The sequence below is a fragment of the Somniosus microcephalus genome, chromosome 8, assembly GCF_052327205.1.
Source record: "Somniosus microcephalus isolate GS21.2 chromosome 8, FLI_Smic_1.0, whole genome shotgun sequence".
NCBI lineage: Eukaryota > Metazoa > Chordata > Chondrichthyes > Squaliformes > Somniosidae > Somniosus > Somniosus microcephalus.
In genome coordinates, this window is record NC_140994.1 from 201,216,973 (window position 1) to 201,244,756 (window position 27,784).

Sequence of the window (27,784 nt, forward strand, 5' to 3'; positions counted from 1 at the left end):
GCTGACCGTGGAGTTCCACAGGGCATTCTGGGACGTCTTGGGGGGCGACTACGCGCGGGTCCTGGGGGAAAGTTTGGCGACCGGGGAGATGCCCCTCTCTTGGCGCAGGGCGGTCATTGTCCTGCTGCCTAAGAAGGACAAGGTCTGCTCGCCTTGGCACCGTGCTGGCCCACATGATCCACCCCGACCAGTCCTACACGGTCCCGGGCCGGACCATCCACGATAACATCCATCTGGTCCGGGACCTGGTCCACCACTCCCAGAGGGCTGGTCTGTCGGTCGCCTTCCTTTCCCTGGATCAGGAGAAGGCGTTCGACAGGGTGGATCACGAGTATCTCTTAGGGACTCTGCGCGCATTTGGGTTCGGGACGCATTTCGTCGCCCGGATCCGACTTCTGTACGCCGCCGCGGAGTGTCTGATTAAAGTTAACGGGTCCTTGACGGCGCCCCTTCGCTTCGGGAGGGGGGTGCGTCAGGGATGCCCCATGTCCGGTCAGTTATATGCCATTTGCGTGGAGCCTTTCCTGCGCCTCTTGCGGAAGAGGTTGACGGGACTGGCTCTGCAAGAGCCGGGCGTGGAGGTGGTCCTCTCGGCTTACGCCGATGACGTGCTCCTCACGGTCACGGATCCCGCTGACTTGCGGAGGATGCGGGAATGCCAGCAGATTTACTCGGACGCATCCTCCGCCAAGATCAACTGGGAGAAATGTTCCGGACTCCTGGTGGGTCAGTGGCGGGTGGACTCCCTGCCGGAGGAGTTCAGGCCTTTCGCCTGGAGCACCATGCACCTCCTCTATTTGGGAGTCTACCTTAGCCCTGCCGAGGACGCTTGGCCGGCGAACTGGCAAGAGCTGGAGGCCAAAGTCACCGCTCGCCTAGGACGCTGGACAGGACTGCTCTGAGTGTTGTCCTACAGGGGTCGAGCGCTGGTCATAAACCAGCTGGTGGCCGCCATGTTGTGGTACCGGTTGGTTACTTTGATCCCTCCCCCTGCGTTTGTCGCCAAGATTCAGAAGAAGCTCATCGACTTCTTCTGGGACAAAAGGAAGCATTGGGTCTCTGCCGCGGTTCTGTGTCTCCCACTTAGGGAGGGCGGTCAGGCGCTGGTGTGCCTTCGCACCCAGGCTGCGACTTTCCGTCTTCAGACGCTGCAGAGATACCTGTACGTCGAGAATCCTCCGAGATGGTGTGCGCTGGCGACGTTTTTCTTCCGCCAGCTGCATGGCCTCAATTACGACACGCAGCTCCTGTTTGCGAAAGTGGGCAGCAGGCGTGCCGGCCTGCGGGAGCTGCCTGTCTTCTACCAGGAACTACTATGGGTTTGGAACTATATCGCTTCCAGGCGGAGCTCTCCCCCGTCAGGAGCGGCGGCTCTCCTTCGGGAGCCGCTGCTCAGGAATCCGCACCTCCACGAACACGGGTTCGGGCGGCTGGCGGAGGGTAGGGCTGTGGCTGGCAAGGTGACCAGAGTCGGGGACCTGCTCGATGGCGGAGGAGCGGGCTGGATGGCGCCGGAGGAGCTGGCACGGCGCCTGTCCTGGGCCAACGTCCGGCTCGCGGTCGAAACCATCGAATCGGTAAAAGCGGCACTGGGCCCCGACTCCACTAGGTGTATCGAGGCGGCTCAAGTACGTGGGGCGATCCCGTCCGAGCTTACCCCTGTTCGGACGGAATTCCTCTTTGGCGCCCGGCCCCGAAACTCCCCTCGGGAACCGGCGCCTCACAACTTGAGCCGTCTCGAGGAAATACCCTCCGTGCCTTTTCATTCCGCGCGGAGGGGTTTCCTGTACGGGCTGCTCCTGCACACTCTCCACTTTGCCATCTTCGTCTACCGTCCGGACACGCCTTGGCGTGGCGTTTTGCCGACCGGCGGTAGCGGAGGTCCCCAATGGAGGGCTCTCTATGCGGGAGTCCTCCCTTGTTCCATCGGGGACTTGGCCTGGAGGGTGTTGCACGGAGCGGTCCCGTGCAATAAGGTTTTAAGTAGGTTCACGGACTCCCAGGCCGCCTGCATTTTTTGCGGCCTGGAGGAGTCCGTGTTTCACGTTTATATGGATTGTGAGAGGTTGCAGCCCCTCTTTCACTACTTGAAGGGGCTGCTCCTCGATTTTTGGTTGCACTTCAGTCCCACGCTCTTGATCTACGGTCACCCGGTGCGGAGGGGAGCGGACAGGTTGGAGGACCTCCTTGTGGGCCTGCTCCTGGGCCTGGCTAAAAGAGCCATCAATTGGTCCAGGCAGCGGGCGATCGAGGGGGTCGTCCAGCCGGATTGCCTGCATCTCTTCCGCGGCCATGTTCGCGCCCGGGTGGCCCTGGAGATGGAGCACGCGGTGTCCGCCGGTGCGCTTGAGTATTTCCGCGACCGATGGGCGCCGCGGGGACTGGAGTGCATCATCAACACAGAAAACCAAATTTTAATTTGATTTGTTAAGCTTTAGTTGAACTTTTGTTTATTTACAGTTGAATTGGGTTTTTTTTTTGGTTCCAAACAAAAGAGTACCCTCTGTTCAGTAAATACCTGTTATTATTGTTCTCCTGCAGTCCGTGCCGAATTTATCTACAATTCAGCACCCACTGAACGCCCTGCTGCAAACTGGAGTAACATGGAAATGGAGTGATGAGTGTAAGCGTGCCTTTCAGAAATGTAAATGCCTAATCACTTCAAAAGAAGTATTGGCCCACTACAATCCAACACTACCGATTCGGTTAGCATGTGATGCGTCTCCCTACGGCATCGGAGCGGTGCTGTCACACAAATTCCTTGACGGTTCAGAGAGGCCAATAGCCTTTGCGTCGCGCTCGTTAACCTCAGCCGAGCGTAACTATGCCCAGATTGACAGGGAGGCCCTCAGCCTGGTGTGGGGGGTGAAGAAGTTCAATCACTATCTGCACGGGCAGAAATTCACCCTACTGTCTGATCATCAGCCCCTGGTCTCCATTTTTAACCCAAAGAAGGGCGTTCCGGTGATGATGGCGCAACAGCTGCAAAGATGATCACTTTTTCTAGGGGCACATCAGTACGACATAGAGTACAAGGGTATGAAACAGCATGGAAATGCTGATGGGCTGTCGCGCCTACCGTTGCCTACGGTGGAGGAAGCACCTGCAGTGGACCCTGTTGAGATATTCCATGCGACCATAGTCGAATGTCTACCTGTTCCAAACTCAAGTATAGAGAAGGAAACCCGAAATGACCCGACACTCTCTCGGGTCTATGATTTGACAGTGAAGGGATGGCCAGCACATGGCGACTCACTGTTGCCAGCATTCTCGCCAAGGAGAGAACAGCTGTCAGTGTGCCGGGGGACCTTGATGTGTGGATCCCGAGTGGTAATTCCACCCAAGTTGAGAGATAGAGTGCTCAATGAGCTTCATGAGGGTCATCTGGGAGGGGTAAAAATGAAGAGCCTAGCCAGGGCGTTTGTGTGGTGGCCGGGAATCGATAAAGAAATCGAGGATATGACCAAGAGATGCACAGGATGCCAGAAGGTCCAAAACGCTCCACCACAGGCCCCGCTACATCCATGGGAGTGGCCCTCATCTCCATGGCAACGGGTACACATTGATTTTGCTGGTCCATTTATGGACTCAATGTTCCTAATCGCTGTGGACGCCCATTCGAAATGGCCAGAGGTCATCAAAATGTCCTCCACCACCACGGAGAAAACTATTGCAGTCCTACGGACCATCTTCGCCAAGAATGGCTTGCCAGAACAGATTTGCTCCGACAATGGGCCACAGTTTGTGTCCGAGGATTTCCGGAGGTTTCTGAGGAATAATGGGGTGAAACATTACACATCTGCCCCATATCATCCAGCCACAAATGGATTGGCTGAGAGGTTTGTTCAAACTTTTAAAAAGGCCATAAAGGCAATGCATAATGACGACCTACCACTACAACACAAGGTGGATAATTTCTTGTTTGCTTACCGGAATGCGACACATGCAGTCACCAACCAAGCTCCAGCCATAATGTTCTTCAACCGAAGGCTAAGATGTCGCCTGGATTTGCTCAAACCAAACATAAGACGAGATGTTGAGGATAAGCAATTCCAGCACATAAATGAGAAGCCAACCAGGAGCTTCAAGATAGGGCAACCAGTCTTGGCCCGCGACTACCGAACAGAAAAATAGCAGCCAAGAACGATATGCACACAGCAGGGACCACTAATGTACACAGTGGACGTTGGAGAGAGCATCGTGAGACGCCATGCTGACCAGATTCTAGAGTCACAGGAACAAGCCAAACCCATACCACGAGCAGGTGCACCTTGTAATCAACCCGAAGTACAGATTGCGTCTACCTCAGAAGTAGTGGTATTGGAAGCTGACGAACCAACCAATGACAATGAGCCAGAATCAACTCCGCCGCAAGAACAGGATACTCGAGAAAGGCGCTAGCCAGTCAGGATCAGGAAGCCTCCTCAAAGACTGAACTTATAAATGATTATTTCAGTTGATGTATATAGTACAGAGAAAATTGTAATTATAATTAGTTATTATTTAGTTGTTAAATGAATGTTATGTACTGTTTATCTAAAAGGGGAGGAATTGTTGTGTATGTAACTTTAAGAGAAGAACTGATTCTATACTGCAGTACCGGCAGTGACCACCCCTGTATATAAAGCCATAGCAGGCTTCTGTATTTCAGTCTTAAGTTATCCGCTGTTCAGTAAATACCTGTTATTATTGTTCTCCTGCAGTCCGTGTATTATTTATACTCGGACACTACACTATCACATCTCAACCGTCTCTTTTTCAAGTGATAACATGCCGAATTTACATAATCACTCCTCATAATCCAATCCCTCCGTCCCCTCAATCATTAAGGTTGCTCTCTTCTGTATCCTTTCAAAGCTGCAATATCCTTTTAGTAGTGTGGCGACTAGAACTGTACAGAGTATTCTAAGTGTGGCCACACCAATGATTTATAAAGTGGCAGGCGTACCTCACTATTTTGGCTCAATATTAGTCTTTTAATGCATCCCAACGCCTGATTTGCTTTACTCACTGCCACCGAGCATTGTTGCGAGAGCCTCAGTTATTCTCAGAAGAACTGTTACAGGTATTTGTGACATCATCATTACAGATTTAGATATGTGATCGGTTGATTTAAAAAAAAACTTTCTTTAAACTTTGTTGATTGCCAAATAAAAGTAACATGAAGCAGCAGCTTGAAGATGCTGCCATCTGGTGTAGCTTTATTAGAACTATCTTTTTCAAATGGCTCATATAATAGTGTCCTATAAATCTATATATACATACTTGTGTTATCCCAAAACATATTTTAAACAAGCAACATTTTTTGTTGCAATGTGCCTACTGTAGCCACGTCAATATCCCAATAAGCGAAAAAGAGGCCGCTTAACCCATAAACCTACTCCTTACGGCCGGCCATGTCTGTATGTTCCCCTGAAGTACAACAGTTCGTCATAATAAAGATTGCTATCTTCTAGACAAATGCTTTACATAGAGATTTTTGCATATGCCGTAAATATAATGAAAGTAAACACAATGCTATAGAATAAAAATTCAAAACAGTAGAAGTGCTGTAATAGATGGGAAGAAAACTGCAGCTAAAAGTACAGGAAAGCCTATCTATCCATTGATTCCCAACATAAAAAGAACCTTTTGTTAGCTCATCAGCAGCCCATTCAAATGAACAATGCTTAGATACGTTTTAAGAACCGTCAAATCTGCTTGCAACACTCAATCCAACCCCACTATCCCTCTGCTTTAGAAAGGCAGAGTCATGTGCCATACTTTTGTATATAAGGCAGAATTAATAAACATATTTGATGAAATCACTTCTGAAATCCTAGGTTAGGTAACTAATGTTCTATGGAAGTGCAACAACTTAATCAGCCAATTCAACATCAGAAAATTAAAGTCAAACATCCCATTTAATAGCTGGACCTCAGAAAATGTATTGGCTTTGATGTCGTAGAGGCTGAGGTTCGTAAAACCTTATCTGAAGAGCTTACTGACTCTGCAGCTTATCCATTTCAAATGTTGTTTTAACTGATACAATCCTATCAAAAAGCATCAAACAGTTGCTTCTATACACAAGCAATGCAAGTTGGACACTGATAATATACAGGTGCTCTATTATTAATCCTGGAAGCCAGGGTGAATGAGAATCTCTATCATTTCTCAATTACAACTATCTGCAATCTGCTCACCACTTCTTTTAGGACAAATACTGGTGATGCACTTAATCACACGGTACAGAAAATGAATCATCCCTTGATGTGTAGAACAAAGTCAGCTCTTGACATTTCTAGAATCTTTAATGGAATATGACACGTGAATAGCCTTATGAAGATGCTAACTACTTTTGGCATTTCTGTTGAATTAAATACACAAGTTTGTTAAAGAATTGTAAATATTGGATAATTATTATAAGCTTCACCACAACCATCTGAATTATGGTTCTTTCCAACCCAATTCCTATAAAGACTTTCTCTCTTTCTCCCACTTCCTCTGTTTTGGGCACACATGTTCTGATGGCTGCACGTTCCCCGCCAAGACTTCTCAAATATCCTCCTGTTTCCTCCACAAAGGTTTTCTCTCACTAGTGGTTGACAGGGCCTTTGACTGGGTCCACTTAACTTTTCATACCTCTCCTCTTAGCTCTCCTTCTTTCACAATGATGGCAGAATTCTGCTCAACCTCAATATTTGCCAGTTCATCATTTGCCACGTCCACCACCTAAACACGATTTCAACGTCAAGCACCTTTTCCTCTTCCCTCCCCTCTACACTTTCCAAAGGGTCTATTCCCTCTAGGATATCCTGAATCATTCTTCCAGCTGCCCTTTACCCTAGCAGATGCAACATTTGTTCATTTACCTGCTTCCACACCACTGTCCATAGCCCCAAACACTCCTTCTGTGTGAAACAGAAGTTTATAGGTGTAGTGTCCGAGTATAAATAATACACGGACTGCAGGAGAACAATAATAACAGGTATTTACTGAACAGAGGGTATTCTTTTATTTGGACCCCAAAAAAACCCAATTGGACTGTAAATAAACAAAACTTCAACTAAAACTTAACAAATCAAATTAAAATTTGGTTTTCCGCGTTGATAATGCACTCCAGTCCCCGCGGCGCCCACCGGTCACGGAAATACTCAAGCGCGCCGGCGGACAGCGCGTGCTCCATCTCCAGGGCCACCCGGGCGCGAACATAGCCGCGGAAGAGAGGCAGGCAATCCGGCTGGACGACCCCCTCGACCGCCCGCTGCCTGGACCAATTGATGGCTCTTTTAGCCAGGCCCAGAAGCAGGCCCACAAGGAGGGCCTCCAACCTGTCCGCTCCCCTCCGCGCCGGGTGACCGTAGATCAAGAGCGTGGGACTGAAGTGCAACCAAAAATCGAGGAGCAGCCCCTTCAAGTAGTGAAAGAGGGGCTGCAACCTCTCACACTCCATATAAACGTGAAACACGGACTCCTCCAGGCCGCAAAAAATGCAGGCGGCCTGGGAGTCCGTGAACCTACTTAAAACCTTGTTGCATGGGACCGCTCCGTGCAACACCCTCCAGGCCAAGTCCCCGATGGAACAAGGGAGGACTCCCGCATAGAGAGCCCTCCATTGGGGACCTCCGCCACCGCCAGTCGGCAAGACGCCACGCCAAGGCGTGTCCGGACGGTAGACGTAGATGGCAAAGTGGAGAGTGTGCAGGAGCAGCCCGTACAGGAAACCCCTCCACGCGGAATGAAAAGGCACGGAGGGTATTTCCTCGAGACGGCTCAAGTTGTGAGGCGCCGGTTCCCGAGGGGAGTTTCGGGGCCGGGCGCCAATGAGGAATTCCGTCCGAACGGGGGTAAGCTCGGACGGGATCGCCCCACGTGCTTGAGCCGCCTCGATACACCTAGTGGACTCGGGGCCCAGTGCCGCTTTCACCGATTCAATGGCTTCGACTGCGAGCCGGACGTTAGTCCAGGACAGGCGTCACACCAGCTCCTCCGGCGCCATCCAGCCCGCTCCTCCGCCATCGAGCAGGTCCCCGACTCTGGTCACCTTGCCAGGCACAGCCCTGCCCTCCGCCAGCCGCCCGAACCCACGTTCGTGGAGGTGCGGATTCCTGAGCAGCGGCTCCCAAAGGAGAGCCACTGCTCCTGACGGGGGAGAGCTCCGCCTGGAAGCGACGTAGTTCCAAACCCATAGCAGTTCCTGGTAGAAGACAGGCAGCTCCCGCAGGCCGACACGCCTGCCGCCCACTTTCGCAAACAGGAGCTGCGTGTCCTAATTGAGGCCGTGCAGCTGGCGGAAGAAAAACGTCGCCAGCGCACACCATCTCGGAGGATTCTCGACGTACAGGTATCTCTGCAGCGTCTGAAGATGGAAAGTCGCAGCCTGGGTGCGAAGGCACACCAGCGCCTGACCGCCCTCCCTAAGTGGGAGACACAGAACCGTGGCAGAGACCCAGTGCTTCCTTTTGTCCCAGAAGAAGTCGATGAGCTTCTTCTGCATCTTGGCGACAAACGCAGGGGGAGGGAGCAAAGTGACCAACCGGTACCACAACATGGTGGCCACCAGCTGGTTTATGACCAGCGCTCGACCCCTGTAGAACAACACTCGGAGCAGTCCTGTCCAGCGTCCTAGGCGAGCGGTGACTTTGGCCTCCAGCTCATGCCAGTTCGCCGGCCAGGCGTCCTCGGCAGGGCTAAGGTAGACTCCCAAATAGAGGAGGTGCGTGGTGCTCCAGGTGAAAGGCCTGAATTCCTCCGGCAGGGAGTCCACCCGCCACTGACCCACCAGGAGTCCAGAACATTTCTCCCAGTTGATCTTGGTGGAGGATGCGTCCGTGTAAATCTGCTGGCATTCCCGCATCCTCCGCAAGTCAACGGGATCCGTGACCGTGAGGAGCACGTCATCGGCGTAAGCCGAGAGGACCACCTCCACACCCGGCCCTTGCAGAGCCAGTCCCGTCAACCTCTTCCGCAAGAGGCGTAGGAATGGCTCCACGCAAACAGCGTATAACTGACCGGACATGGGGCATCCCACACACTCCGCGGCGGCGTACAGAAGTCGGATCCAGGCGACGAAATGCGTCCTGAACCCGAATGCGCGCAGAGTCCCGAAGAGATACTCGTGATCCACCCTGTCGAACGCCTTCTCCTGATCCAGGGAAAGGAAGGCGACCGACAGACCAGCCCTCTGGGAGTGGTGGACCAGCTCCTGGACCAGATGGATGTTATCATGGATGGTCCGGCCCGGGACCGTGTAGGACTTGTCGGGGTGGATCATGTGGGCCAGCACGGTGCCAAGGCGAGCAGACATGGCCCTGGCAAAGATTTTATAGTCCGTGCTGAGGAGGGAGACCGGGCGCCAGTTCTTAAGGAGGCGGAGATCGCCCTTCTTAGGCAGCAGGACAATGACCGCCCTGCGCCAAGAGAGGGGCATCTCCCCGGTCGCCAAACTTTTCCCCAGAACCGCGCGTAGTCACCCCCCAAGATGTCCCAGAACGCCCTGTGGAACTCCACGGTCAGCCCGTCCAGCCCCGGGGACTTTCCCCTAGAGAACTGGCGGAGGGCGCCGGTCAGCTCCGCCAGGCTTAGCGGAGCGTCCAATTTTTCAGCGCCCTCCGGACTGACCTTCGGCAGGTCCTCCCACAAAACTCTGCGTCTTTTTTCCAGCGAGTAGAAGAAGGGGGAGCCGTGGTCCAGGTCCCGCAGGAGCTGGATCCGCGATCTCACGTACACGCCTCGGGACCCGACGAGCTGCAGGTCCTTCAGCGCGCCCTTCTTCTCTTCGTACACCTTCCGCAGGGCCGGGTCCTCGACGACCTGACCGAGACGGGACTCCAGGTCGAGCACCTCCTTCTCCAACCGCCCGACCCGGGCCTCCCGCCTTTTGGTCGACCCCTTCGCGTACTCCTGACAGAAGAGATGGATGTGAGCCTTGCCCACGTCCAACCATAGCCTCAAGGAGGGGAAGCCCCCCCGCTTCCTTCTCCAGTCGGCCCAGAACCGACGAAACGAATCCCGGAACCGCGCGTCCTCCAGCAGCAGGTTGTTAAAATGCCAGTACGCGGACCCCCCCCGCGCGCGCAGCGGAGTGAGCTCCGTCCACACCAGGTGGTGGTCCGTGCACGGCACCGGCCGCATGGATGCCACCGGAACGCAGGAGACGTACGCCCGGGAAATGTAGAGCCGGTCGATTCTGGACCTTCCTCCCCCAGACCTCATGCTAGTGAAGGCGCTGGAGTCGGGGTGGAGATTTCGCCAGACGTCCACCAAGTCGAAGGACCCGACCAGGTCCCTCAACTTCTCCTTCGCCGCCGGGCTTCACGGGGGACCCGAACGATCCCTCGCCTCGAGGGTGCTAAAATCCCCCCCGAGGATGATGCACTCACCCACGTCGACGGAGCCCAAAAGAGCGGACACTTCTTCGAAGAAGCGCACTTGCTGCGCACCGGTCTGAGGGGCGTACACGTTCACTAGATGGAGCGGCACGCCCCCCAGGCGAACAGTGACCTGGAGCAAGCGGCCCGGCACGTGCTCCTTGACCCCCAAGATCTCCGGCTGAAAATGCGGGGCCAGCAAGATAGCCACCCCGCTGGTATTGTTGGAGAGGTGACTCATGCTGACCCCTCCTTGCCACTCCAGGAGCCATGTGGCTTCGTCTCCCGGAACGGTGTGGGTTTCTTGCAGGAAACACACCGCATACTTCCCATCCCGAAGGATCGAGAAATTGTTGAATCTGCGGCGCGCCTCCCTGCTGCCGTTGATGTTGAGGCTGGCTATGGTTATCTTCATGTCAGAAGCATAGTGCAACCTCTACCTACACCTAACGGGGGGAGGGAGCGCAGCCGCTGGTCAGCCAACACTTCCTCAGCAGCCCAGTGAGAAACGTTCTGAGCCGACGCAGCTCGAGCGGGTTCACGCTCTCGTCCGCGCCCATGATTTTAACGGCGGCGCGGACGGACACAATGAGCAGCGCCAGCTCCGACCACCTGTCGAGGGCCAGCCAGATCTTATTTTGCCGACCCTGGCACGTGGCCATAAAGTCCCGGAGTTTCCTTACGGGAATGAGGAGAGACTCGGCGAGGGGCACGAGGTCATCCAGCGCCTCATGGATGGTGGAGTCCAAATCTTCCTCCATGCCCATCACCGAGTCCCCATCCTCCTCCAGGGGGTCATCACCAGCGGCCGACCCGTCCGTCGCGCAGTGCGCAGCGAATGGCTCGGCCACACCAGCCGGTCCCGCCTCTGCCCGGTTCCCACCCCCAGGATTGGCGGCAGAGGATTCCTCCCTGGGCTCCTCTAGGGACGCCGGGTCAGAAGATGGCGGCAGTTCGGAGTCCCCCCCCCGCCTCAGACGCCAGAACGACCGGAGAAACCGGGGAGAGAACAATTCCCAGCTCCTCCAGTACGTCCGGCACCAGAGACGCAGCCAGGGGGCCATCCTCCTCCCCGCCACCAGCCTCTGACCCAGCGGATGGGGTGTTTTCAATTAAAACCTCCACTGGGACGAGCAGCCCCTGGGAGATGGCCGGGTCGCATTGGGCGAGCTCGTTTTCCTCGAGCTCGCCCGACCCAGACCCCAGGCCGCCCGACCCGGCGAGGGGTAACGGCACCGATAAAATGTCAATCACCGCCGCGGGTTGTCCCGTGCCCACCCCCATGGGCAGGGTCTCATCCCCATCCCCGGGAGGCACATGCCGGACAGACCCATCTGCTTCAGCCTCCCGAGGGACAGGCGACCCCTGCCGATCGCCGGTGGTAATGACAGCGGGGGTGGGGGGGGGCGCTGTACCCGCGGCGGGCGACGACTCCCCCTGCTCAGAGGGACCTTCCTCCTCCCGGTCCTCCTCCTCTTCCAGGGGGTCGCGCCTTCTTTTTAGCACGGAGGGAGCGAGGGAGACCTCCATGTTTGCAGAGGCCTCCTCCTCTGCTCCCTCCGGTGGAGCAGGTTTGTCGGGTTCCTCGGGCCCGAGCCCGGCTGCAGGTATTGGTGTTACCGCTACGGTGGTTGCGGCCACAGGCTCGGGCATGAGGCACCTCCCACTCGCGTCTGCCCCGATTAATTCCACGAGGAGCGCAGGTGTAAGGGGCGCAAGGGGCAAGGGCTGGCCATCCACGGGGGGATCCGCCCTAAGGTGTTTATATTTCCGCCGCGCCTTCTTTCCGGCCGGACGCGCTCCCTCCCCCCCGCCGGATGCCTTGGTGGCATCGGCCTCCGACGTCGACCGTGCATCAGACGTTCCCAACGCGCGGGCAGATCCGGGGGGAGGAGCGGCGGCGGCGCCAGCCTCGGCCGCACGAGATGATCCGGCGGCCTTGGAGGCGGGGCAGTTTTTCCGGATGTGCCCCACCTCCTTGCAGGCGTGGCACCACACACCGTCTGACGTCCAGAAGACGCGATAGGCGGTCCCCTCGTGGTGGACGCCGAACGCCCCGTCGGTGTCCTCCTCCCACGCCAGCTGGATAAACAGCTGGTGCCAGAAGGAGAAGACGTGGCGAAGGCTGGCTTCCCGGAAGCCGAGCGGGATGGGCGTAATCCCCGACCTCACCTCCCCAAGTTGGCGTAAATGGGGGAGGAGGAGCTCACCAGGAACATAGGGCAGGACGTTCGAGATGACGATCCTCTGTGCGGTGGCCTCGAGCGGATCCACCGGCAGGAAGGTCCCGCCCACGGTGAGCCCCTTGGCGACGGCCAGGGACACCGCCCGCTCCGACCCCAGGAAGAACACAGCCTTCCCATACATTTTTGAGGCCGCGACGATGGCTGAGGGGCCGACAACCCCAGCCATGGCTTTAATGCAGGCCTCAATGGTCATAGTGGGGTGAGTGTAGCTCTTCACCCCAAGCTTTTTTGTTATAAGTTTAAAGGGTGACGGGGCAGCAGAAGTAGCGGGAGCAGCTGTGGCTGTGGCTGTGGCTGCCACTCCCGCATAAGTCCTGGCTGGCCCCGCCACCGGCAAAGATGCAGTCGCCATTAAGGGGTGTTTTATAAGGGCTACACTCACCCCAAGTCACAGGCCTGAAAGTGTTAATGGCCTCAGTTATTTTTTTTTTTTTGGTCCTCTATTGAGCAGAGGGAGCTGTTTAAATTGAAGGCACACCTCTCCCCTTTATTGATTGAAATTGGGAGAGGGGCCTTCTCCCCTCTGCTCAATGGGCAATTAATAAATAATGATGAAATGAGGTGCCTCAGAGAGAAAGGCAGAGAAAGACAAAGAGAGAGAGAGAGGGGGGTGGGAAGGAGGGAGGCCGCAAAGGCAGGGCTGCCACTCAGGATGGTGGGTGGGTGTTGGCAGGGGTGCACTCTCCGCTGGGATTTAAAAGTCTTTGGTCGTGGTGGTCTTCTGGCAGGGGGAGAAGATGTCTTCACCTGGGAAAGCTGGAGATGCCCATGCTCAGTCCTGCACCAGGTCTTAACGATGCAATTAATGGAATTAGAGACTTCACCTAGGCAGCTCCAGCTGTCCCAGGCCAGGCAATAGAAGGGGTGCTTATTAGTGGTGTGCGTGGCCTAGCTTTTAACAAGAGACACACACACTCACACCCCTTGATGATCCAGCCTTGTTTCTTCTTTTCTCCCCCCACCTAAAATACAAAGTCTTTGGGAGAGTGCACCAAATAACACCCACCTGAAAGATGATGTTGTTCTTCCCTCCTTCCAAACAGTTGATGGTTGTTGGTTGTTTCTCTCCCCTCTCTCCTGGAATGGAGGCCAATTTGGGGAGGCAGTAATGGGAAAGGCCTCTCCCCTGGTTGGTGTTGTTGCTGGCCTCCTTTCTCCTTCTCCTCCTCTGTCCTCTCTCTCCAGGCACCTCAGTTGATGTTATGATGGTGGAGTTGGTGGTGGTGGTGGTCCAGCGTTCTCCTCCTCTTCCTGGTCAGGGGACCACCACTTTAGTCCACTCTCCTAGTCTGGCTGCTTCTTCTCCTTCTGCTTGCAGCTGCACAGCCAGCAATGCTGTGAATGAGGTACTAAACAGAGGGTACTCTTTTATTTAGACCCAAAAAAAACCCAATTGGACTGTAAATAAATAAAAGTTCAACTAAAACTTAACAAATCAAATCAAAATTTGGTTTTCCGGGTTGATAATGCACTCCAGTCCCCGCGGCACCCACCGGTCGCAGAAATACTCAAGCGCACCTGCGGTCCCCGCGTGCTCCAACTCCAGGGCCACCCGGGCGCGAACATGGCCGCGGAAGAGAGGCAGGCAATCCGGCTGGACGACCCCCTCAACCGCCCGCTGCCTGGACCAATTGATGGCTCTTTTAGCCAGGCCCAGGAGCAGGCCCACAAGGAGGTACTCCAACCTGTCCGCTCCCCTCCGCACCGGGTGACCGTATATCAAGAGCGTGGGACTGAAGTGCAAACAAAAATCGAGGAGCAACCCCTTCAAGTAGTGAAAGAGGGGCTGCAACCTCTCACACTCCATATAAACGTGAAACACGGACTCCTCCAGGCCGTAAAAAATGCAGGTGGCCTGGGAGTCCGTGAACCTAGTTAAATCCTTATTGCACGGGGCCGCTCCATGCAACACCCTCCAGGCCAAGTCCCCAATGTAACAAGGGAGAACTCCCGCATAGAGAGCCCTCCATTGGGGACCTCCGCCACCGCCAGTCGGCAAGACGCCACGCCAAGGCGTGTCCGGACGGTAGACGTAGATGGCAAAGTGGAGAGTGTGCAGGAGCAGCCCGTACAGGAAATCCCTCCGCGCGGAATGAAAAGGCACGGAGGGTATTTCCTCGAGATGGCTCAAGTTGTGAGGCGCCGGTTCCCGAGGGGAGTTTCGGGGCCGGGCGCCCATGAGGAAATCCGTCCGAACGGGTGTAAGCTCGGACGGGATCGCCCCACGTGCTTGAGCCGCCTCGATACACCTAGTGGAGTCGGGGCCCAGTGCCGCTTTCACCGATTCGATGGCTTCGACCGCGAGCCGGACGTTGGCCCAGGACAGGCACCGCGCCAGCTCCTCCGGCGCCATCCAGCCCGCTCCTCCGCCATCGAGCAGGTCCCCGACTCTGGACACCTTGCCAGACACAGCCCTGCCCTCCGCCAGCCGCCCGAACCCGCGTTCGTGGAGGTCTGGATTCCTGAGCAGCGGCTCCCGAAGGAGAGCCGCCGCTCCTGACGGGGGAGAGCTCCACCTGGAAGCGACGTAGTTCCAACCCCATAGCAGTTCCTGGTAGAAGACAGGCAGCTCCCACAGGCCGGCACGCCTGCCGCCCACTTTCGCAAACAGGAGCTGCGTGTCGTAATTGAGGCCGTGCAGCTGGCGGAAGAAAAACGTCGCCAGCGCACACCATCTCGGAGGATTCTCAACGTACAGGTATCTCTGCAGCGTCTGAAGACGGAAAGTCGCAGCCTGGGTGCGAAGGCACACCAGCGCCTGACCGCCCTCCCTAAGCGGGAGACACAGAACTGCGGCAGAGACCCAGTGCTTCCTTTTGTCCCAGAAGAATTGGATGAGCTTCTTCTGCATCTTGGCGACAAACGCAGGGGGAGGGATCAAAGTGACCAACCGGTACCACAACATGGCGGCCACCAGCTGGTTTATGACTAGCGCTCGACCCCTGTAGGACAACACTCGGAGCAGTCCTGTCCAGCGTCCTAGGCGAGCGGTGATTTTGGCCTCCAGCACTTGCCAGTTCGCCGGCCAGGCGTCCTCGGCAGGGCTAAGGTAGACTCCCAAATAGAGGAGGTGCGTGGTGCTCCAGGCGAAAGGCCTGAACTCCTCCGGCAGGGAGTCCACCCGCCACTGACCCATCAGGAGTCCGGAACATTTCTCCCAGTTGATCTTGGCGGAGGATGCGTCCGAGTAAATCTGCTGGCATTCTCGCATCCTCCGCAAGTCAGCGGGATCCGTGACCGTGAGGAGTACGTCATCGGCGTAAGCCGAGAGGACCACCTCCACGCCCGGCCCTTGCAGAGCCAGTCCCGTCAACCTCTTCCGCAAGAGGCGCAGGAATGGCTCCACGCAAACGGCGTATAACTGACCGGACATGGGGCATCCCTGACGCACGCCCCTCCCGAAGCGAAGGGGCGCCATCAAGGACCCGTTAACTTTAATCAGACACTCCACGGCGGCGTACAGAAGTCGGATCCGGGCGATGAAATGCGTCCCGAACCCGAATGCGCGCAGAGTCCCGAAGAGATACTCGTGATCCACCCTGTCGAACGCCATCTCCTGATCCAGGGAAAGGAAGGCAACCGACAGACCAGCCCTCTGGGAGTGGTGGACCAGGTCCCGGACCAGATGGATATTATCGTGGATGGTCCGGCCCGGGACCATGTAGGACTGTCGGGGTGGATCATGTGGGCCAGCACAGTACCAAGGCGAGCAGACATGGCCCTGGCAAAGATTTTATAGTCCGTGCTGAGGAGGGAGACCGGGCGCCAGTTCTTAAGGAGGCGGAGATCGCCCTTCTTAGGCAGCAGGACAATGACCGCCCTGCGCCAAGAGAGGGGCATCTCCCCGGTCGCCAAACCTTCCCCCAGGACCCGCGCGTAGTCGCCCCCCAAGACGTCCCAGAATGCCTTGTGGAACTCCACGGTCAGCCCGTCGTGCCCCGGGTACTTTCCCCTAGAGAGTTGGCGGAGGGCGCCGGTCAGCTCCGCCAGGCTTAGCGGAGCGTCCAATTTTTCGGCACCCTTCGGGCTGACCTTCGGCAGGTCCTCCCACAGAACTCTGTGCGCATCCTCGCTGGACGGATCCGCAGAGAACAGAGCCCCGTAGTAAGCGCGGGTCTCCGCGTTGATTCCCTCCGGATCCGAGACCAGAGATCCGTCGTCGGCCAGCAGCCCCAAGAGCTGCTTTCGGACCCCCCGTCTTTTTTCCAGCGAGTAGAAGAAGGGGGAGCTGCGGTCCTGGTCCCGCAGGAGCCGGATCCGCGACCTCACGTACGCGCCTCGGGACCCGACGAGCTGCAGGTTCTTCAGCGCGCCCTTCTTCTCTTCGTACACCTTCCGCAGGGCCGGGTCCTCGACGACCTGACCGAGACGGGACTCCAGGTCGAGCACCTCCTTCTCCAACCACCGGACCTGGGCCTCCCGCCTCTTGGTCGACCCCTTTGCGTACTCCTGACAGAAGAGATGGATGTGAGCCTTGCCCACATCCCACCATAGCCTCGAGGAGGGTAAGCCCCCCCGCTTCCTTCTCCAGTCGGCCCAGAACTGACGAAATGAATCCCGGAACCGCGCGTCCTCCAGCAGCAGGTTGTTAAAATGCCAGTACGTGAACCCCCCCGCGCGCGCAGCGGAGCGAGCTCCGCCCACACCAGGTGGTGGTCCATGCACGGCACCGGCCGCACGGTAGCCGCCGGAACGCAGGAGACGTACGCCCGGGAAATGTAGAGGCGGTTGATTCTGGACCTTCCTCCCCCAGACCTCACGCTAGTGAAGGCGCTGGAGTCGGGGTGGAGATTTCGCCAGACGTCCACCAAGTCGAAGGACCCGACCAGGTCCCTCAACTTCTCCATCACTGCTGGGCTTCGCGGGGGACCCGAACGGTCCCTCGCCTCGAGGGTGCAGTTAAAATCCCCCCCGAGGATGACGCACTCGGCCACGTCGACGGAGCCCAAAAGTGCGGACACTTCTTCGAAGAAGCGCACTTGCTACGCACCGGTCTGAGGGGCGTACACGTTCACTAGATGGAGCGGCACGCCCCCCAGGCGAACAGTGACCTGGAGCAAGCGGCCCGGCACGTCCTCCTTGACCCCCAAGATCTCCGGCTGAAAATGCGGGGCCAGCAAGATAGCCACCCCGCTGGAATTGTTGGAGAGGTGACTCATGCTGACCCCTCCTTGCCACTCCAGGAGCCACGTGGCTTCGTCTCCCGGAACGGTGTGGGTTTCTTGCAGGAAGCACACCGCATACTTCCCGTCCCGAAGGACAGAGAGGTTATTGAATCTGCGGCGCGCCTCCCTGCTGCCGTTGATGTTGAGGCTGGCTATCGTTATCTTCATGTCGGAAGCATAATGCAACCTCTACCTACACCTAACGGGGGGAGGAAGCGCAGCCGCTGGTCAGCCGCCACTTCCTCAGCAGCCCAGTGAGAAACGTTCTGAGCCGACGCAGCTCGAGCGGGTTCACACCCTCGTCCGCGCCCATGATCTTAATGGCGGCGCGGACGGACACGATGAGCAGCGACAGCTCCGAGCACCTGTCGAGGGCCAGCCGGACCTTATTGCGCCGACCCAGGCACGTGGCCATAAAATCCCCGAGTTCCCTTAAGGGAATGAGGGGAGACTCGGCAAGGGGCACGAGGTCATCCATCGCCTCGTCGGCGCTGGAGTATGAATCGTCCTCTGTGCCCATCACCGAGTCCCCATCCTCCTCCAGGGGGTCGTCACCAGTGGCCGACCCGTCTGCCCCGCAGTGCGCAGCGAACGGCTCGGCCACACCAGCCAGCCCCGCCTCCGCCCGGATCCCACCCCCAGGATCGGCGGCAGAGGATTCCTCCCTGGGCTCCTCTAGGGGTGCTGGGCCAGAAGACGGTGGCGGTTCAGAGCTCCCCTCCGCCCCAGACGCCGGAATGACCGGAGAAACCAGGGAGAGAACAATTCCCAGCTCCTCCAGCACGTCCGGCACCAGAGACGCAGCCAGGGGGCCATCCTCCTCCCCGCCACCAACCTCCGACCCAGCGGATGGGGTGTTTTGAATTAAAACCTCTACCAGGTCGAGCAGCCCCTGGGAGATGTCCGGGTCGCATTGGGCGAGGTCATTATCCTCGAGCTCGCCCGACCCAGACCCCAGGCCGCCCGAGCCGGCGAGGGGTAACGGCACCGATAGAATGTCAATTTCTGCCGCGGGTTGTTCCGCGACCCCCACCACGGGCAGGGTCTCGTCCCCATCCCTGGGAGGCACGCGCCGGACAGACACATCTGCCTCAGCCTCCCGAGGGACAGGCGACCCCTGCCGATCGCTGGTGATGACGACAGCGGGGGGGGCGGGGGGGGGCGCAGTACCCGCGGCGGGCGACGACTCCCCCTGCTCGGAGGGACCTTCCACCTCCCGGTCCTCCTCCTCTTCCAGGGGGGCGCGCCTTCTTTTTAGCACGGAGGGAGCGAGGGAGACCTCCATGTCTGCAGAGGCCTCCTCCTCAGCTCCCTCCGGCAGAGCAGGTTTGTCGGGTTCCTCGGGTCCGAGCCCGGCCGCAGGTATCGGCGTTTCCGCAACGGCGGTTGCGACCACAGGCTCGGGCACGAGGCCCCTCCCACTCACGTCCGCCCCGATTAACGCCGCGAGGAGCGCGGGTGTAAGGGGCTCAAGGGGCAGGGGCTGGCCCTCCACGGGGGGACCCGCCCTAAAGTGTTTTGATTTTATCCGCACCTTCTTTCCAGCCAGACGCGCTCCCTCCCCCCCGCCGGAGGCCTTGGTGGCATCGGCCCCCGACGTCAACCGTGCATCAGATGTTCTCGACGCGCGGGCAGATCTGGGGGGAGGAGCGGCGGCGGCGCCAGCCTCGGCCGCACGAGATGATCCGGCGGCCTTGGAGGCGAGGCAGTTTTTCCTGATGTGCCCCACCTCCTTGCAGGCATGGCAGCGCACACCGTCCGACGTCCAAAAGACGCGATAGGCGGTCCCCTCGTGGAGGACGACGAACGCCCCGTCGGCATCCTCCTCCCACGCCAGCTGGATAAACAGCTGGCGCCGGAAGAAGACGTGGCGAAGGCTGGCCTCCCGGAAGCCGAGCGGGATGTGTGTGATCCCCGACCTCACCTCCCCAAGTTGACATAAATGGGGAAGGAGGAGCTCAGCAGGAACATAGGGCGGGATGTTGGAAATGACGATCCTCTGCGCGGTGGCCTCGAGAGGATCCACTGGCAGGAAGGTGCTGCCCACGGTGAGCCCCTTGGCGACGGCCAGGGACACCGCCCGCTCCGACCCCAGGAAGAACACAGCCTTCCCATACATTTTTGAGGCCGCGACGATGGCTGAGGGGCCGACAACCCCAGCCATGGCTTTAACGCAGGCCTCAATGGTCATAGTGGGGTGAGTGTAGCTCTTCACCCAAAACTTTTTTGTTATCAATCTAAATAGCGACGGAGCAGCAGAAGCAGCGGGAGCAGCTGTGGCTGTGGCTGCCACTCCCGCATAAGTCCTGGCTGGCCCTGCCACCGGCGAAGATGCAGTCGCCATTCTGGAGTGTTTTCTAAAAAGGGCTACACTCACCCCAAGTCACAGGCCTGAAGGTGTTAATTGTGGCCTCAGGTATTTTTTGGTCCTCAATTGAGCAGAGGGAGCTGTTTAAATTGAAGGCACACCTCTCCCCCTTATTGATTGAAATTGGGAGAGGGGCCTTCTCCCCTCTGCTCAATAGGCAATTAATAAATAAAAATGAAATGAGGTGTCTCAGAGAGAAAGGCAGAGAAAGACAAAGAGAGTGAGAGAGGGGGTGTGGGAAGGAGGGAGGCCGCAAAGGCAGGGTCGCCACTCAGGATGGTGGGTGGGTGGGTGTCGGCAGGGGTGCACTCTCTGATGAAAAATTAAAGTCTTTGAAGGTGGTCTTCTAGCAGGGGGAGAAGATGTCTTCACCTGGGAAAGCTGGAGATGCCCCAGGCTCAGTCCCACACCAGGTCTTAACGATGTACAATTGGGCTGTTCACCTAGGCAGCTCCAGCTATCCCAGGTCAGGCAATAGGAAGGGGTGCTTAATTAGTGGTGTGTGTGGCCTAGTGTTTTACAAGAGCCACACACACACACACACCCCTTGATGATTCGGCCCTTTTTCCTTCTTTTCTCCCCCCACCTAAAATACAAAGTCTTTGGGAGAGTGCACCAAATAACACCCATCTGAAAGATGATGTTGTTCTTCCCTCCTTCCAAACAGTTGGCGGTTGTTGGTTGTTTCTCTCCCCTCTCTCCTGGAATGGAGGCCAATTTGGGGATGCAGCAATGGGAAAGGCCTCTCCCCTGGTTGGTGTTGTTGCTGGGCTCCTCTCTCCTTCTCCTCCTCTGTCCTCTCTCTCCAGGCACCTCAGTTGATGTTATGATGGTGGAGTTGGTGGTGGTGGTGGTCCAGCGTTCTCCTCCTCTTCCTGGTCAGGGGACCACCACTTTAGTCCACTCTCCTAGTCTGGCTGCTCCCTCTGCTTGTTGCTGCACAGCCAGCAATGCTGTGAATGAGGTACTGAACAGAGGGTACTCTTTTGTTTGTACCAAAAAAAACCCCAAACTGGACTGTAAACAAAAGTTCAACTAAAACTTAACAAATCAAATTAAAATTTGGTTTTCTGGGTTGATGATGCACTCCAGTCCCCGTGGCGCCCACCGGTCGCAGAAATACTCAAGCGCACCGGCGGACACCGCGTGCTCCATCTCCAGGGCCACCCAGGCGCGAACATGGCCGCGGAAGAGAGGCAGGCAATCCGGCTGGACGACCCCCTCGACCACCCGCTGCCTGGACCAATCGATGGCTCATTTAGCCAGGCCCAGCAGCAGGCCCACAAGGAGGTCCTCCAACCTGTCCGCTCCCCTCCGCACCGGGTGACCGTATATCAAGAGCGTGGGACAGAAGTGCAACCAAAAATCAAGGAGCAGCCCCTTCAAGTAGTGAAAGAGGAGGTGCAACCTCTCACACTCCATATAAACGTGAAACACGGACTCCTCCAGGCCGTAAAAAATGCAGGTGGCCTGGGAGTCCGTGAACCTACTTAAAACCTTATTGCACGGGACCGCTCTATGCAACACCCTCCAGGCCAAGTCCCCGATGGAACAAGGGAGGACTCCCGCGTAGAGAGCCCTCCATTGGGGACCTCCGCCACCGCCAGTCGGCAAGACGCCACGCCAAGGCGTGTCCGGACGGTAGACGAAGATGGCAAAGTGGAGAGTGTGCAGGAGCAGCCCGTACAGGAATCCCCTCCGCGCGGAATGAAAAGGCACGGAGGGTATTTCCTCGAGATGGCTCAAGTTGTGAGGCGCCGGTTCCCGAGGGGAGTTTCGGGGCTGGGCGCCAATGAGGAAATCCGTCCGAACGGGGGTAAGCTCGGACGGGATCGCCCCACGTGCTTGAGCCACCTCGATACACCTAGTGGAGTCGGGGCCCAGTGCCGCTTTCACCGATTCGATGGCTTCGACCGCGAGCCGGACGTTGGCCCAGGACAGGCGCCGTGCCAGCTCCTCCGGCGCCATCCAGCCCGCTCCTCCACCATCGAGCAGGTCCCCGACTGTGGTCACCTTGCCAGGCACAGCCCTGCCCTCCGCCAGCCGCCCGAACCCACGTTCGTGGAGGTGCGGATTCCTGAGCAGCGGCTCCCGAAGGAGAGCCGCCGCTCCTGACGGTGGAGAGCTCCGCCTGGAAGTGACGTAGTTCCAAACCCATAGTAGTTCCTGGTAGAAGACAGGCAGCTCCTGCAGGCCGGCATGCCTGCCGCCCACTTTCGCAAACTGGAGCTGCGTGTCGTAATTGAGACCGTGCAGCTGGCGGAAGAAAAACGTTGCCAGCGCACACCATCTCGGAGGATTCTCGACGTACAGGTATCTCTGCAGCGTCTGAAGACAGAAAGTCGCAGCCTGGGTGCGAAGACACACCAGCGCCTGACCGCCCTCCCTAAGCGGGAGACACAGAACCGCGGCAGAGACCCAGTGCTTCCTTTTGTCCCAGAAGAATTCGATGAGCTTCTTCTGTATCTTGGCGACAAACGCAGGGGGAGGGAGCAAAGTGACCAACCGGTACCACAACATGGCGGCCACTGTTGTGTATGTACCTTTAAGAGAATAACTGGTCTCAGACTGCAGTACCGGCAGTGACCACCCCTGTATAAAAGGTGCTAGTGAGCTTCTGTTGTTTCAGTTTCACTATTGACTTCCATCAGTAAAGAATTGTTTTGTTCCACTCCTGCTGTCCGTGTCTCAATCATTCACGGACGTAATACTGGCGACGAGCAGATACGAACCTACCTACAGTCTGCACCACCTCCTGGGATCCATTCCTATAGCGAAGTGAGCAGAGGTCGAGGCCAGAAAGAAAAGAAAGTAAGAGGCAGTAGAAACGGGCGTCGACCGTGGGCATCCGCACTGTGTTGCAGAGTTGAAGATTGCTGGAGAAGCTGTCGGATGCGGGGCCTGGTTCCTGTCGATGGTGCTTCAGCTAATCGGGCTGGTGGCAGGTAGTGCAGTGATCCTTCCTGGGCTGCGGCGGTCACGAACTCGAGCGGGTGGTTTGCAACGGGGCCGAGCAGCGTTGTCAGGAAGAAGAGAGAGAGAGGGTGGAGCACACAGGGCGCGGCCGGTGCTACGAAGCCGGGCTGTGTATAGACCTGCGAAGAGGGAGGCAAGAGTCCCACAGGTTTGGTCCACGACGGGAAAATAATTTTTTTTTAAATTATTAAACACGCAAGAAACCGTGGAAAGCAGCGCTAACAACAGCGGGGAAGAAGGCAAAGCGCGGGAGGCGCCATCTTAATCAGCGGGGAAGAAGGCAAAGCGCGGGAGGCGCCATTTTGTTAAATCGGGGAAGAAGGCAAAGCGCGGGAGGCGCCATTTTAGATTTGCAAGATGCCGAAGACTGGCTGTATCACTGCTTTTGATAATACAATAGCGGACTGGACCACGTATGTGGAAAGAGTCGAGGTATATTTCGAGGCAAACGAAATAGCGGAGGGGAAAAAGGCATCGATATTGCTAAACTTAATGGGCGCTAGAACGTATGGCCTATTGCGGGACCTGATTACTCCAGCCAAACCGAAGGCGAAGAGTTTTAACGAAATTGTTGCTGTCCTACAGGAACACCTAAACCCTGCACCGCTGTTGATAGCAGAAAGATTTAGATTCCACAGGAGAACTCAGCACAAAGATGAGAGCAATGCTGAGTATCTTACGGAACTACGCAAGCTATCAAAGCACTGCCAGTTCGGAGCAGGACTGGCAGATACCCTACGGGACAAATTTGTCTGCGGACTCCTGAGTGAAGGAACACAGAAGAAGTTACTCTCAGAGAAAGAGCTGACGCTAGATAAGGCTTTCAGGGTGGCAGTATCGTATGAAACAGCAGCCAGGGGAGCTGCAGAAATTCAACAAAAACCACAGGAATAGGGCACCCACGAAATGACACGGGGATTTGCAAAATGTTATCGCTGCGGCAGAACTAACCATGACCAGAAGGACTGCTGGTCCAAAGACAAAATATGCAGGCAATGCGGGAAGATGGGACACATTGCACGAGTTTGCAGGTCTGGGAAGAAGACCAGCGACAACAAAAAGGCTACTAAGGAACCGTACAAGAAAGTATAAAAGATGATGGACAGTAGTTCCGAAGACCAGATGAGCGATAGTGAATCCGGAAACAGGAGACTAAGCTGTCTCAAACTTCACAATGTAATCGCAAAAGAGGATCACCGAACCATTTGGGTCACCCTCACGATAGCAGTGTCCCAAGTTGAAATGGAATTGGATACAGGATCAGCGCTAACCGTCATGAATCGACGAGACTACGAGCGGCTATTTTCACACATACCCTTGAGAGAGACATCCACCGTCTTGACGACGTATACGGGGCAAAAAGTATACCCCAGAGGAAAAATAAGGGTGCCTGTCGAATACAATGGCAAGAAAATACGGAAATTGTATCTCTACATACTGCCAAATGGTGGACCACCGTTATTGGGACGGGAATGGATCAGGAAGATAAACTTAGATTGGCACTCCATTCATGCAATGACGGTGGACGGTAAAAAAATGAAGACGTCACTCCTGGACGATTGTCAACAATCTTAGCTAACGCCAAAGAGGTATTTCAACAAGAACTGGGCACGCTTAAAGGCGTAACCGCCTCGATAAAAATAGAAGAGAATGCAGTTCCCAAGTTTTTCAAAGCAAGACCGGTACCATATGCAATTCGCCCAGCCGTCGAGGCAGAGCTGGAGAATCTGGAGAAGGCGGGCGTGTTGTCTAAGGTCGACTGGAGCGAGTGGGCGACACCCATCGTTCCTGTCATGAAGAAAACGTTAAGCAATAAGTCCGGGGAGCCAAGGAAGATTCGCATCTGTGGGGATTTCAAGGTGACGGTGAACCCAGTCCTTCACACATTACAATATCCTCTTCCAAGGATAGAAGACATCTTCGCCTCACTGTCTGGAGGGAAGCGTTTTACAAAAATTGACCTAGCACAAGCATATTTGCAGATGGAGGTTGAAGAGTCCTCCAGGAAGTATCTCACGATAAACACTCACAAAGGTCTTTACCAGTATCATCGATTGGTATTCGGAGTAGCATCGGCTCCGGCGATATGGCAAAGAGCGATGGAACAAGTCCTGCAAGGGATTCCGGGGACTCAGTGTTACTTGGACGACATCCTTGTGACAGGTGAAGATGACAGTGAACACCTTAACAACCTAGAACAGGTGTTCACTAGACTACGGGAACATGGGCTGCGAGCCAACCGCCCCAAGTGCGAATTTTTTAAGAAACAGATATCGTATTGTGGCCGTGTCGCAACTGAGGTCATTCCTCGGATTGGTGAATTACTATCATAAGTTTTTGCCGAATTTGTCGACAATTCTGCACCCACTGAACGCCCTGCTGCGAACGGGGGTAGCATGGAAATGGAGCGATGATTGGAAGCGTGCTTTTCAGAAGAGTAAGGACTTAATCACTTCAAGCGAAGTATTGGCTCACTACAACCCAGCACTGCTGATCAGACTGGCGTGTGATGCGTCTCCCTACGGCATTGGGACGGTACTGTCACATAAATTCCTTGATGGTTCAGAGAGGCCGGTAGCTTTTGCGTCACGCTCGTTAACATCTGCCGAGCGTAACTACGCCCAGATTGACAGAGAGGCCCTCAGCCTAGTGTGGGGGGTGAAGAAGTTCAATCACTACCTGCACGGTCAAAAATTTACTCTACTAACCGATCATCAACCTCTTGTCTCCATTTTCAACCCGCAGAAGGGCGTACCGATAATGACAGCACAACGGCTGCAGAGATGGTCCCTTTTCCTAGGGGCACATCAATATGACATTGAGTACAAAGGAACTAAACAGCATGGAAATGCTGATGGATTGTAACGCCTACTGTTGCCGACGGTGGAAGAAGAAGACCTTGCAGTGGATCCAATGGAGTTATTCCACTCGACCATAGTCGAATGTCTCCCTGTGACGAATGCAAACATAGAAAAGGAAACACGGAATGACCCGACACTATCACAGGTCTATGATTTAACGGTGAAGGGATGGCCAGCACATGCCGAACCACTGCTGCCAGCATTCTCGCCGAGAAGAGAACAGCTGTCAGTGTGCAGAGGAACCTTGATGTGTGGATCCAGAGTAGTAATTCCACCTAAGTTGATGGATAGAGTGCTCAATGAGCTTCATGAGGGTCACCTGGGTGGGGTAAAAATGAAGAACTTAGCCAGAGCGTTTGTGTGGTGGCCGGGAATCGATAGAAAAATCAAAGAGATGACCAAGAGCTGTGCAGAATGCCAGAAGGTCCAAAACGCCCCAACACAAGCTCCTCTGCATCCATGGGAGTGGCCCTCATCTCCATGGCAAAGGGTGCACATTGATTTTGCTGGTTCCTTCATGGACTCGATGTTTTTAATTGCGGTGGATGCACATTCAAAGTGGCCAGAGGTAATAAAAATGTCCTCAACCACCACGGAAAAAACTATCACAGTTTTACGAACCATATTCGCCAGGAATGGGCTGCCTGAACAGATTTGCTCTGACAATGGACCACAGTTTGTGTCTGAAGAGTTCCGGAGGTTTTTAAAGAACAATGGTGTTAAGCATTACACATCTGCCCCATATCATCCAGCCACTAATGGATTGGCCGAGAGGTTTGTCCAAACATTCAAGAAGGCTATCAAGGCAATGTGTAATGAAGATATACCCCGACAACACAAGGTGGACAACTTCTTGTTTGCCTACCGGAATGCGACACATGCGGTTACCAACCAAACTCCAGCCATGATGTTCTTCAATCGAAGACTACGATGCCGCTTGGATTTGGTTAAGCCAAACGTCCAAAGAGATGTGGAGAACAGGCAGTTTCAGAATATGAATGAAAGGCCGACCAGGAGTTTTAAAATAGGTCAACCAGTTTTGGCCCGGGACTACCACACTGAGAAATGGCAGCCAGGAACGATTTGTACACGACAAGGACCTCTCATGTATACCGTGGACATTGGGGAGAACATTGTAAGACGCCATGCTGACCAGATTCTAGAGTCACTGGAAAACGTCAACTCCACACCACGATCTGATACACCTGGTAATGAAATCGATGTTCCAATTGCAGCTACCGTAGAACCGGCAATATTGGAAGCAGATGAACCAAACAACGACATTGATCCCGACTCAACATTGCCAGAAGAACCTGATACCCGAAAGAGGCGTTATCCAGACAGAATCAGGAAGCCTCCTCAAAGACTGAACTTATAATTGCTTAAACTTAACCAATGTATCTATCAACAGTAATTGTGATTGTAATTAGTTATCATTTAGTTGTTAAATGAATGTTGTGTACTGTTTATCTAAAAGGGGAGGAATTGTTGTGTATGTACCTTTAAGAGAATAACTGGTCTCAGACTGCAGTACCGGCAGTGACAACCCCTGTATAAAAGGCGCTAGTGAGCCTCTCTTGTTTCAGTTTCACTATTGACTTCCATCAGTAAAGACTTATTTTGTCCCACTCCTGCTGTCCTTGTCTCAATCATTCACGGACGTAATAGCCACCAGCTGGTTTATGACCAGCGCTCGACCCCTGTAGGACAACACTCGGAGCAGTCCTGTCCAGCGTCCTAGGCGAGCGGTGACTTTGGCCTCCAGCTCTTGCCAGTTCGCCGGCCAGGCGTCCTCGGCAGGCCTCTGGGCGACGAAATG